Source organism: Oryctolagus cuniculus, chromosome 9 (assembly GCF_051225735.1).
Source record: "Oryctolagus cuniculus isolate XC-2025 breed Fujian yellow rabbit chromosome 9, ASM5122573v1, whole genome shotgun sequence".
Lineage (NCBI taxonomy): Eukaryota > Metazoa > Chordata > Mammalia > Lagomorpha > Leporidae > Oryctolagus > Oryctolagus cuniculus.
In genome coordinates, this window is record NC_142875.1 from 105597490 (window position 1) to 105610842 (window position 13353).

The following is a 13353-nucleotide window of genomic DNA, read 5'->3' on the forward strand; positions in this document are numbered from 1 at the left end:
CCTGTCTTTGGGGACATTATTCCACCCTTGCTAGGCAACACAGCCAAGGAGGAAGTGAGGCCAGCAGAAGGCTAGCGGAAAACTGAAATAGAAAAATGCGCGAACTGGAGGCAGCGTGTTGGAAGAGAACCCCAAACTCGCAAGCAGAAGACCCGTGAAGTTCCCACAAGCTGTGGGACGGCATCATCGACCCTCTCTGGGCTGGGGGGTCCCCATCTACAATGACAGATTCGTCTCAAAGCGACCATCCAGCTCTCACAGAGTCACTGTTGAACAGCAGAAAACAAAGCCTTTCCCCTTTGTCTCTTTCATTATGGGATGCTGGAAATCAATCATGAAGCAGGACTTATTTTATTCTTGCTGTTGTCTTCATCGATCCGTAAAGATCCATCTTTGAGAAAGAGGGACAGTCCTGTTCTTTTGAAATCGGACTCAACATCAAAGCCAGTGGCCATGGCCATCCAAAACCTCCCTTCCCACCAAGCTCTGAGCAAGGCCCCTTTAAGGTTGGGTGTGTGTGCAAGACACAGGGAGCCCCCTCCCTCTGCATGTCTGACTGGGAGAGTGCTGGGGGTGGGGCCAGGCGGGGGTTGGGGGGCAGAGGAGAGGAGATGGGAATTTTCTAATGATCTTCTTTAGTTAATAGGCACAAGTTGTTAGCTTGATCTGAGAAGGTCTCTTTCCCCGTGTGCCAATTCCACCCCCTCCTTTTTGTAATGGGTTTAGTTCCCACAGCTAATGTACTGCGTAATGAGGCCGGAGGGAAGCCGACTGCTCTGGAGGAATGATACGGAGCCTCCTGGGCCCTGACAAAGGACAGAGAGAGCCTGGCTGGATGGGCTCAATGACAGGGCCCAGGCTCCTTTCAGCTTGGCAAGGCGAAGCCTCCTGCCAGGGCTTGTGCTGAGCAGCCTCCCGGTCCAGGCCCTGGGAGAAAACCCCAAGGGGTCCTGGGGCAAGACGGACCCCCTGCCAGGCCAAGTTTGTTTCCTTTTCTAAGCCCCGACCCTGCCTTCTTCCCCCTTCCTCCTGGTCTTCCAGCCATGCGCTCAGCAGAGGCCTCTTCCTTTCAGGATGGGGTGCACTTTCCCCATAGAACCCATTCCCTGCCTCTGCCTCTGCCTCTGCCTCTGCCCCACGCTGCCAACACTTGCCAGGCTGCCCACGCAGAAATAGGAACCCGCTCTGTGGCTAGGCACAGCCCATTGGAGGGAGGTGACCCTGGCTCGCTCTTGCTCCTTTTCCATGGCCCGCTCCTCCACGTCCCACGGCTCTCTGCTCCGGGGAGAGGTTACCAACGTGAATGCTTTCTTCACCCCCACTTGGCCTGCACCCCTTGACTGCTCCGTATCCTTTCCATTCCCTGCGCACACCACAGACCAGAAGCTCATTCCGTGTGTACTGAGTTGAAATTACTTCAACGGTGGGGAAATGGGTTCTGAATATTGATGTCCTCCGAGAGGACCTGGGGATCCTGTTGTTCCCTGAAGCCGTGAACCCAAGATCTCAAGGGTTTCCCAAAGTTGGGAAGGAAGAGGTGGGGATGCATAAAAATGTAAGACATCAGAATCAGAGTGGGAAGCATGATTTAGTCTTCGAACAAACCCAGTGCTCTCTTGTCCACTTAAAAAAAAAAGAAATAAAAATTTCATAGGTGGAAAAATTTAGCAAGAGGTCATTGGAATGATTGGTAGGAGGTGGTTAGGAGCAGGTGTAACGGATATAATGAGTGCACTTGACGGTTTACAGAGTCTTCCTAATGTTACAGGGCCACGTAAAGCATGACACGGCTGTCTGCCACCTTCAGAGGAGTAACCTGGGTCCCTAAAAGGTCAAGCTACAAGATCGCAGCACTAATCAATGTTGCAAGTGGCGCCCCTGCCCACTGCTGTCCCCACCATTCCGTAGAACTCTAAGGAGTAGCTGGCCTTCCACAGATAGAGAAAAGTAAACAAAGTCCACTGGTTCACTCTTCAAATGCCAGCAGCACTTTGCGGGGCTGGAGTGGGTAGCAGGGATCTGGAACTCAGTCCAGGTCTCCCACGTGGGCAGCAGGTACAGCAGGGTACCAAGTACTTGAGCCATCATCTGTGGCCTCCTAAGGTCTGCAGTAGCAGGAAGCTGGAGTCAGGAGCCAGAACCAGGAACTGAACCCAAATACTCTGATATGGGATGCCCTAACTGGCCACCTAACCACAAGGACAAACACCAGCCTCAAGAAATAGAAATATCTTTAAAAGCAACCAGGAAAATCGATAGGCGATCATTCTGAATAGGTTAGCAAAGAGAAAGGGGAGTCGGGGAAAGTTTCCCAGCCTTCTGAGGCTCACGAGGGTTTGGGAATCCGACAGTGGGGCGTACTAGACTGGCAGAGTCACGAGGTTCTGGGTTCTGGTTGGAGGTGCTGCTTCCCCGACTCTGCCGCCAAGTCTCCCATCATCCTCAGGGACCCTTCTCACCTCTGAGAAGGCCCTAAGATGCAGGGGGCCCCGACCTGCTTCTCCCCTGTTAGTCTTATCTTGAGCCTGTTTCTAGGTTCTCCAGGGAAGAGCCTCTGTATATCAGATCTTCACGTTCCTGCATCCGGGCAGAATAGAACACGCACCTCTAGACGTGGTTCTGCACCACATTCCCGACACCTGGCCTTCTTGTTGTCCCACTTTAGGGCTTTCACACACGCTTTCCCCCGCCCAGAATCCACCCCCTGCCCCATGAGATTCACTAGCTCCCCTCCATCCCCTCCCCTACCCTCCCGACTATCCCTCTCCCCTTGCTGCCCACCCCCTGCTTCCACACTCACACTCACACTCACGTCTTATCACCACCCAACAGTATGTTATCTATTTCCTTGTGTGCTTATTGCCTCAGCTAGAATGCAATCGCCACTTAAAGGAGGAATCTTGCTTTGGTCGGCCACCATGTTTCCGTTCCTAGGAAAGTAACCGGCCCATAATAACTCAGTAACTGGTCTGCCAATGAATGAACGAATGACCAGCATTCCTATTCCTTGGAACACCTGCTATTGGAAGCCAAAGCCAACTAAAGAAGCTAGATGCCAGAAGAAGTTTTCCTTTTGCCTCCCCTCACTTCACCACGCTGTCTCTACAGCAGTTGGGCCAACTCTATTATCATCATTGCCATTACCACTGCTGTTATTTATTTATTAACACAACAGTTCCTACTTCACAGTTACTCATTACACTAATATGATTTTAATAATTGAGGACCTGTGATACAATACAAGCATTCCTGGTACATAGCAATCACTTGTTTAATGTTTGTTCACTCACTCACTACCAGGACAGACTCTGCCAGCCAAGTTCATGATAATCCGCATGGACTGGGCATGAGTAATCATCAGTACTTGCTATGCACAGTGCCAAGCTTTAGGTCGGATGCTTTCACAGGTATTTTCTTATTTACTCTCAAGAGCCCTGAGAGGTAGGTATTCTTATCCTACAAGGTCGCAGATAGCAACTGACATCTTGACGCTGACTTGAGTCAGTTTTTCTCCAAACCCCAGGCTTTCCCCCTGCCCCAAAAGCAATAGATCGCTGTACTAAGAATGCCCTACACTTAGAGAAAATATTACCCTGCCAATCACTGTTAGTGTAAGCCTGGGCTTATTTACCTATAAAATGAAGGGGCTGGACGGGAAACCTGAAAGTGCTTTGCTATTAGCTCTAAGTTCCATGATTCCATCTCGCGTCTGTCTTGTGAACAGATTTGTCTCCATGCTCACATAATTAGCTTTACTATCTGCCGATCAGCCTCTATCTCTGCAAGTTCTGGTTTCTTGTTGTTGTTGTTGTCTTAATAAATCTGTTTTATTTGAGAAGGAGACACACACAGAGGAAGAGAGATAAAGAGGGAGAGAGAGAGAGGAATCTGTCATCTGCTGGTTCAGTTCCCAAATGCTTACAATAGCCAGGGCTGGGCCAGGTCAAAGCCAAGAGGCTGGGAACAGAATACAGGTCTCCCATATAGGTGACAGGGACCCAAGTCCCTGAGCCATCACTTGGTTCCTTCCAGGGTACACATGAACAGGAAATTGGAATCCGGTGTACAACCAGGACTCAAACCCTCAAACCCAGACCATATGCGATGCAAGTGTCCCAAGTGGTGTCTTAACTGCTCTGACAAACTCCTGCCTCAGGTTCTTACAGACCCTAAGATAGAGACTCCACCCTCTCCTCTGGGCCGTGCAGTGGCAGGCAGGACCCCTCTCCGTGCCCCTCACTGTCCCACACTCAGCAAAGGCGTCCTCACGGGCTCAGCCCCTCTGCCATGCGCTCCCTCATTAGAAACTGGTGACGTTGTCTTTCAATTGGCCTCATCATGTTCTTCCTGGTTTCGCCCAGAGCTGCTGCCAAGACTTCCCACCTCGCCTGCCTGGCAAACATACCTGCTGTATGTTGGGCTTGGTTATCAGAAATGCAGTGAGACACGTTCCCACTGACAACATCTAAGGCAGTCAAGCCCAGGAAGTTGGACCAGCTTCTTTGTGTCACTTATCTGAGAGAGGACCAAAGCTGATCTCCTAGAGCCAAAGTCTATTTATCCCCAAACACCAGCAACCAGTAGCAAAGCAGGGCTCCCACTTGGTTTGGAAAAAAGATCCTGGCATTCGGAGCCGTGAGCACTAAAACACTGGGGACTTATTGGTAGGGAGAAAAGAGGGGGCTTATGATCCACTTAAAATATTTGTGTAAGGAAAGCAGGAATTCACCACCTGTTTCCCCTTCCACTGATGTTTCTGACAGCTGAGGAATCCTACCCTCCACAAAAGCCTCGGCTCCATGCCCGAACTCTCTAAGCCTCTTCTCTCCGCTTACACTGACGCTTCCCTAGGAAAGCAAAAATCCTGCCTTGTCATGAGAAACGGGAGTTCCCCCAAGCCCTACTGGGATGAGGAGCATTGGTCCAGGGGTCTTCCCAGCTCAGCTCCAGCCCCCAGTGTGGATCGTGAGGCTAAATGTGCAGCTACCTATCTCTGTTCTCCTCCATATTCAGGGCCATGGTCAGCTGGCAGTGAGTCCTGCAGGATGGGAAGGGAAAAAGGGAGGCAGAGAGGGAGGGAGGAAGGAAACACACAGTAGGCACACAAATGAGAAGTAGTATGGGAAGCAGCACCAGTCCTCCCTGTCTCTTCTCACTGCTGCTGGGAGTGATTCATCTATGAACACATACCTGCTTGCCCCTCACTCCTTACCCCTCCACCACTGCCTCCTCGGGCCAGAGAGCACTCGCACTTATACACAGGGCTTAGCGCCGCCCGCGAGGAGCTAGCATTGCTCGGAAGGAGTGCACCTTTATGGAAGTAGTGCATTTCAGAGCTGGAGGTGCCTCTTCATTCCAGATCTCCTCATTGCATAGATGTGGAAATTGGGGCCTGGAGAAGCAAAGCGAGATGTTCAAGGTCACAGGGCTAGATGGTGGCAAGCCAGGAAGGAACACAGTCTGCTAACTTGCAATCCAGCGTGCTTTTCATTGTGTCATAGGATCTCTAAGGAAAAAAACAAATATGTATTTAGAACTTTTCTCTGGGATGAGATACTACAAAAAGCACATTTGATAGGCATGGTCCAAGCTGTTCACCCAAAGCTGAGTGTGATAACAGAACTGATCGCTCCATTAAAAAGGACAGCATGGTTATGTGCACACACACTGAACCAGGGGAAATTGAACAAATGAGTACTACCTTGATCAGAGGCGTTCTTGGTGGGTCCTGTAAGTTCTGGTAGAAACTGGGAGGGGGCTGAGTATCTGTGGTTGGGTGGGCAAAGAAGGGAGTGGGCATTTTGGTTCAGCAATTAGGATTCCGCTTGGGACACCTGCATCCCATATCAGAGTGCCTCCGTTCAAGTCCAGCTCCATTCACCATTTCGGCTTCCTGCCACTGAGCTCCCTGGAAGGCAGCAGGTGCTGGCTCAACTAGTGGGGTTCCTGCCATCTGCATGGGAGACCTGGATTGAGGTTCTGGCCTCTGGCTTCCACCTGGCTCACCCCCCAAATGTTGTGGGCATTTGAGGAGTGAACCAACAGTTTTAAGATCTGTCTTTGTGTATATATGTGTGTGTGTGTGTGTGTGTGATCAATCAACCAATTTTTTTAAATAAAAGGGCAAAGAGACAGCACTGTGGAGAGACTGGATGAAGATGACAGAGTTAGACACACACTTCAGCATCACTCTTTCACCTAGAAGTTATGTACTCAGAAAATCTCAGGCAACAAGAAGCCCAGGGTGTTTCTAGAAAGACAGTTCTGGAAAGAGCATCCCCAGGAGCGATCTCATCCATCCTTGAGGTAGGGCTTCACCCGGACGCACCGCAAAGACCTATCAACACTCCCTTGATATCTTCAGGGGAGAGAATTCTACAGCTCTGCAGGTACACAGGTGCTTTCCAGTGTCACCCTAATCCTGAGTTAGGAGCCTACGTTCATCTCGCAGCATTCAAAGGCCACTCTGTTTACCTAGGAGGCAGCGGGAACGGAAACTCAGCTGCATGGTATCCCACGGTGGGAACCCTCCCCACCCTCTCCGGCCATTCCCTTCCTAGATGATGGAAACCAGTAGCTTTCCAAATGCTCTAGTTCTCTGCAGAACCCTCCTCTGGCCTCACTTGCAAAGAAGCCCAGAAGTGCTGCACTCCTCCCTCTTGCAACACACAGTGGGCCCTGTAAAGGCCTTCCGGACTGTCTCCCCGGCACAGGGAATCACAGGCCAATCTCACTCCATTGCCCTGTGATTAAGCCACTAATTGTTAAGTACCATAATGTAATAAAGTCACCAGCTCATTTTATAGGACGCCTTTTCCTCAAGAGTCCAAAGTGCTTTCTAAGTGTTATACTGCCCCATTATCTTATTGCACTAGAAGCCAGGGTGACTGTCCAACACCTTAACCAAAATTCCTGCCCCATTCACTCTTGGCTTCCTGTTCCCTTATGGGTTCCCTGAAGCCATCAGTGCAGCCTCCGCCTGTGAGTCGCTGGTCAATCCTCACTGACTGACATTTGGAATCACTCTTCTGTGGGTCTTCACCCGCTGCTGGTTGTTGTGTGGCATGAGCCTGCAGAAGAAAAGTCGTTGTTTGCAGACAAGAAGGAGGAAAGCAGCCTTTTGAAAAGTGAACTGAGAATAGAAACTTGGAATCACCCAGCTCTGGACGGTTGGCCAACCTCAGGGAATTAGTGATGTGTGGTCATCTCTTTGTGTCTAGGGGAGAGGAAACTCACCTGTTCTCCCAAAAGAAGTTAGTTCTAAGAAATGATGGGCACTCCCCTACCCACATTTCCTCCTCCTCCTCCTCCACCACCAGCACCACCACCACCAGCACCACCACCCCGCATGCTTACCAGGACACTGCAAAAACTTGTTGATGAACAGGCATCACGAACTAATCCATGTGCAGCCTCTAAACACCCACAAGGGATTCGAATTCCACACCACTGAAGCAGCAGCAGAGGCAGCAGCTGTCACCCAGCACCTGCCGCAGGGGAACTGGCCAGATTTCAGAATGGGTCCTCTGAGACCAAAAGATGGCAGCGAGGAGAGATTCCAGGGGGATCAGGGGGCGACAGCTGGGGCTGGAGGGGAAGGTACTGGGAGGAACTCGAGGGTTAGAGGTGAAGGAAGGGTGTACAGAAAGCAAGTCACCACCCATGAAAACCGAAGGTAGGAGGATGAACGGAAAAGGGGCGAGGGAGAAGTTCAGACGAGGAAATCTCAGATTAATTTTCCCAAGGACACCTTCCTGCTATGACTGTGGCCACCAGAGGGCTCCTGTATTCCAAAAATATTATGGAAAAGTGACAAATGTCTCCAATATTTTCCACTCTAAGCACATACATGTGAAATGAGCAGTTTCTGCTTATGTGCACAAACACGTGTCTTTGAGATCTGGAGAGCTGATCTTGATTCTGATATTGCGTCCGTGAGTCCATGGGGATAGAAACCGCTCTGCTGTTTATGGAGTTTGCCCTGATCTTGTTTAGTTAAGGATGGCAAGGCCTGTATCTGTCTCACACCATCCTTATCCTGGTGAAACTCAGATCAAGGGAAAAACAGTGCATGTGTGTGGTAAAAGGCTCAGGATAAAGTGATGTGATGGTTCTGTCCATTTCTAACACGATGACCTTCCTGTAAACCCCTAACTCCATGAGTTTCAGTCTTCTCTATAAAATGGAAAGAGTTCTTATCTCCCAGGTTGGACATGAGACTTGAATTAGATCAGGTCTTTGAATGGGGTTGGCACACAGTAAAAGCTAAGTATTCATTCATTCACACCAGTATACCTTACAAGTGGAATTGACATTACCAAGAGTACCGTCACAGCTGCAAAACTGCACCCACTGGGCATGCTCTGTCTCAGGAAAACAAGTCTGGCATCACCACTGCCTACAGATACTTGTAGGAGAATCATATGGAAGAGGGTTTGGAATTCATGTTACGCCAAGAGGCTGAGATGGGACCCCTGGGTAGAAGGACTGGGGAATCAGATCAAACCTGATAATTATATGAATGAGATTTTCCAGAATGGAGTGGATAGACACAAGGTAGCCCCCACCTGGGAGTGTTCAAGGAGAAGTCGGATGTGAGGGACACTGTAGCGTATAGTGCTGCCTCTGATGGCATAAGCTGCTTGAGATGACCCACAAGAGTCTGTCCAACTCCACGACTTCTAGATGCCTTGTTCCAAGCCAAGGGGAAGAAAGAGCACTGTTACGTCAAGGAGGGGCCCTTGTGGGTCTCAACAATGATAGATGCACACACGTTTCCCATATCATCCCTGTCCTATGCATCTGGCTAGCCCTGATTTTACTCCCAGCTGCAGAATGGGTGACGCCAGGGGTCTGGCATTCACTTTTTTTTTTTTTTTTTTTTTTTGACAGGCAGAGTGAACAGTGAGAGAGAGAGAGACAGAGAGAAAGGTCTTCCTTTTGCCGTTGGTTCACCCTCCAATGGCCGCCACGGCTGGCGCGCTGTGGCCAGCGCACCGCGCTGATCCGAAGGCAGGAGCCAGGTGCTTCTCCTGGTCTCCCATGGGGTGCAGGGCCCAAGCACTTGAGCCATCCTCCACTGCACTCCTGAGCCATAGCAGAGAGCTGGCCTGGAAGAGGGGCAACCGGGAAAGAATCTGGCGCCCCGACTGGGACTAGAACCCGGGGTGCCGGCGCCGCTAGGTGGAGGATTAGCCTATTGAGCCGCGGCGCTGGCCCAAATAACTTCTATACCAAGGATACAACATTCACAGCAGTGAAGCTGGACCTTTGCTGATATCCCAATATTTGTGGAATGACGGATTGACATTTCGAGGGCAACAGTGGATGTTCAGAGGGAGGAAGGGATGGGAGACAAAGCGGTGAACAAAATACGAATAAATGCCGAAGAAAGGGGTACAGTGGAGCACACGGCCGACTCCTCATTCAGCCTCTTCAGACGGGGAGGAGAAGGTCTGGGGAACTGTCCTGCCCTCTCCGGTCTGATACTGAGGACAGCCCTTTCTCTCACAGCCAGGGGAGCCTGTGGGAGGCAAGAGTCTGCGCCTAAAGATTTTGGAGAGCCCCCTCTGAGGGTGTTCCAGTGCAAAACCAAATCCCACTTAGATTTTCTTTCCAAAGAGGTGCCTGTGTTGTCATGATTTTTCTAAGACAGAATGGAAAGAAAGAGAGAAGGCATTCCTCGTTCTCATGGAAGGAGACTATGGAAGGGAACCAGGGAAAGCAGTATGTCCCAGCAGTCAAAGGATTACAATCTAGAGAAACCTGGTTTTGAAACAACTTGATTATTAACTAGACGTGCAATTATTAACAATATCCAAGCCTGAGTTTCTTTATCCATAAAAGAGAGATAATAATATCTCTTGGAGTTTGCTAAATATATAAAATCCTAGTACAGGGCTTGGCACATACCAAAGGGCTTCAAGAAGTTAGCAGAAAATGGCATTAAAAGAGTTTATTTTTCCATGAACATTTTGAAGTGCCCTTGGAGGTGGTGGTGTTCAAACAGTGGTAGGTGGCTCTGCTAGTGTGAATTAGGAGCCAGTCAGAATCCAGAGATCTGGAAAAATCCCAGGTCAGACAGAAAGGATATGCACATTTATGGAGTCCAAAGAGCAGCATTGGTATGTTTGCCCTGAAGGTGTAACCAAGAGGCTGGGTGTCGGGAGTTATGTAAACCATATGCACAGGGTTAGGTTTGGGTAAGGAAAGGATGGGGAGGAGTGCATGTGTATGGCGTTGGTCACCTTTAAAAAGGATCAGATTGGCCCCCGTGGCACTACAACAAGGGGGTTTGTTGTGGCTAAACCTAGGAAAGAAATTGGGTCCCCACTGCCTGAGAAGGGGCTAAGGTAGAAGCTTAGAGACTAAGTAACAGGGTGTGCGGAGGCCAGAGGGTAGCCGGCAGCTCACCAGTGCTGTGACTACACTCTCCCCCAAGTGGTGCCTGCCCCAGGCGTGTGACGACATTGGTATCACCAGTTGTGGGAGGTTAGGAAGCAGCCAGTCTTCTCACCCGCTTCCACTGAAAGGCGGGGTGCATAGTGGGGTGCACAGTGCCTGCCATCTGCACTGAACTGATGCTGGGTCCCAAGCATAGGCTGGATTGGACCCCAGTGTTGGCTCTGGTAATACATATATATATATATATATATGTGTGTGTGTGTGTGTGTGTGTGTGTGTGTATATGTGTGTGTATATATATGTGTGTGTATGTATGTATATATATGTGTATATATATATATATAAAACATCTCATTGGAAGGATGGAAAGCTACCATCATTGTTAAGTCAAAGGAACCAAGTTCCAGCTGTGGCCCAGGGTAGCACACTGGTACCAGGCAGAGGATCCTGCCAATGAAGCAGGGTACCAAACACAGCCATAGCCTCCACTGTTATCTGCATGGCCACGCGGAGGAGGCCTTGGAAGACATCAGTGAACTCTCTTCAAAAGTTAAGCAATTTCTTTCTCAAGAATTTGGGGTGGGAGAGAATGCAGCTCACTTGCCCTGTTTGCAAGAACTTCCTGTCTCTCCCCCTCCAGTCCGCCTTCCCTGATTCAGCCCAGAAGGCTTGCAAACCAAGTGGGCTTCAAAATTTTCGACCATGGCCCACAGAAATACGTATATATTCACACCAAAACCCAGCACACACACACAAACATGTATATTTCATGAAACAATACTCACCACATGCATGTTTTCTGATAGCTTCTAGTCCATTCTATACTCATCTATTCCATTTTTAAAATATCACTCAAGGCCTGAATGTCACTGTATAACCTGAAATCTGAAAAAAAAAAAAAAAAAAAGTTCTCTCCCACTATTGACAACCCTGCGATTGCTCTCCTATTTCCTACAAGACGAAGTCTGAATTCCTTAACAGATGAGACCAGTCATGATCCTAAGCTCCCAGGACGCCTGGTAACTGCTCTTTCCTAGCAGAGCCAAAAGCCCCATCACCCACCCCTGTGTCTGCTTGCCTGGCCCATGTCCTACCCACAGCCCAGACGCAATTTTCACAAGAAAAATTTCTCTTCCTCCTTAAGAAGGATCACCTGGAAAAGGCAACAGGAAGAGAAACCACAGCAGCGTGAGAACAGGGGCTGGATCGGGCCGCAAAACCAAGGTAGGAGCTGCCCGTAGGTCCAGAACAGGCAACACTGACTCCCGGGCCACCCGGCTGCCAGCAGTAGATGGCCGGGTTTGCCCTCAGGTCACTTTTGTCTGCGTGAAAAGTACAGACCCCCAGCGCTCTACAGTCTACAAAGCAATCACTCACCCATTATTCCATTTAATCAGGGAGTGTCTGGAGCTGGAAGGGACTTAGACAGTTCCAGGAATTAACTCCTCATCCTGCAGCACCAAACAGGCAAGTGAGGTGTTCAGAGTCACCCCCGACCCCAACCCCGCCCCCGGTCAGCAGCAGGGGGCAATGCTCCTTGTATCAGATCATGCTCTCCACAGGCAAAAGGATCCCTGTTCCCACCCAGAAGGCCCTAAAACGTGGCAGGGTGCTGCCTGCTTTATCTTGAAAAGAGTCCCAGGCAGAGTCCAGAGCCCGTCCCGGGTCACCCTTCTCGCAGTGTGCTGCCACGTGAGCTCATCCGGTCTTCACAGTGGAATTCCTAGGCCTTGAGTGCTTCCGCCAGTAACTCACTAGTAACAGGTGCCAAATTGCCTCTTCTCTCGCACAAGATGTTCATTGCGAATCAAATCGCACATAACTCCCTGCTCATTTCCTTCTGCCCTTGGTCTTTTTTTTCCCCCTTCCTCCTCCCAGCGCCTACTCCTGCCTGCGGGGCTTGTCCGCCAAGGAACGTATCGGGGGACCCCGGGGACACCAGGAGAGCCTCTCAGGGTGATCGTGTTGGCCCCTGGTGGACCCTTTTGCACCAACCCCCGTTGGGTCAGGCCGGGAGTGCAGCAGGGGCTTGCCCAGGCCAGATGGGGAGGCCACGCGGGAAGAATGCCACACTCCCAGAGCAGGGCACGTATCTGCTACCTGCCCCTTCCTCGGCCAGAGAGGAAACTGCCGGGGAAGTGACCCCAGTCGCCAACCCAGACTCCCCGAGGGACACAACAGAGAGCGGTGGCCACGCGAGGCCAGGCAAGCTAGGGCCCAGGCCCAGGCCACGTGCGGGGAGCTGTGCCGCACACCTGCAGGGGGCACTGTTGGTGCCGCAGTCGCTGCGCCCTGGGGGGACGCAGGGCCGCAGTGCAGGGCGCCCAGACCCCTCGGGAGGAGCCCAGCGCCCCGGGGGGCACAGCTCGGGGCTCAGGTGGCCTGGTCCCCCTGCTCCGCCCGCGGCCTCCTCTGGGGGTGTCGGGGACCAGGTCCGAATGCCCGTCTCCATTCACTGGGATTATCCTCTTTTGAATTGTTTGAGGGAAGAAGGGGGAAGAAAAAAAAAAAAAAGCTGCCGCTCGCGAACCCTGCCTGACAACACCGAAGGAATTTTTCCCAGGGATCGGCCGAAAGCTGACTCACATTGAAAGACTTGCCCAAAGTGGTCATGCCCCTCTGAGCAAATACCACAGGCATGCGGCGCCCCGCGCCCCGCCGCCGCCCGCCATTGGCGCGGCGCCGCGCCGCTTGCCCGCTCGCAGCCAATCGCAGCGCCGCAGAGCCGGGTTGCTAGCCGGGCGCGGGCGCGGGCGCGGGGCCCGGGCCGCCTGCTTCCTGCGCCGCGGGCGGGGGCGCAGCGGGGCGCGGCCGGCGCTGTTTGCTTAGGCAGGTAGGGCCCGCTCAGCGACGAGCGAGGGCCCTGCCACCTACACGCGCGCCCGCCGCGGCGCCGTTTCCGTTCCTGGGGCCGGGCGGCCGCGACAGGACTCCACCACGCACACGCCC

The 13353-nt window shown here is 51.5% G+C and overlaps 1 long non-coding RNA gene across 8 annotated transcripts in view; it reads right to left on the reverse strand.

The window, feature by feature from the left end:
* Positions 1-12394, reverse strand: part of LOC103348999 (uncharacterized) — a 71500-nt gene extending 59106 nt beyond the window's left edge. The window contains exons 1-4 of one of the 8 annotated variants that reach the window (XR_016212971.1): positions 11782-12394; positions 11190-11289; positions 7357-7501; positions 2796-7070 (exon numbers count right to left, since the gene is read on the reverse strand). This is a non-coding gene — a long non-coding RNA (uncharacterized LOC103348999). Of the gene's footprint in view, positions 1-2795; positions 7071-7356; positions 7502-11189; positions 11290-11781 lie in introns of those variants that run through there. The other 7 variants (XR_016212969.1, XR_016212970.1, XR_016212974.1 and 4 more) reach the window with 7 other exon arrangements.
* Between the last annotated feature and the right edge of the window lie 959 nt (positions 12395-13353).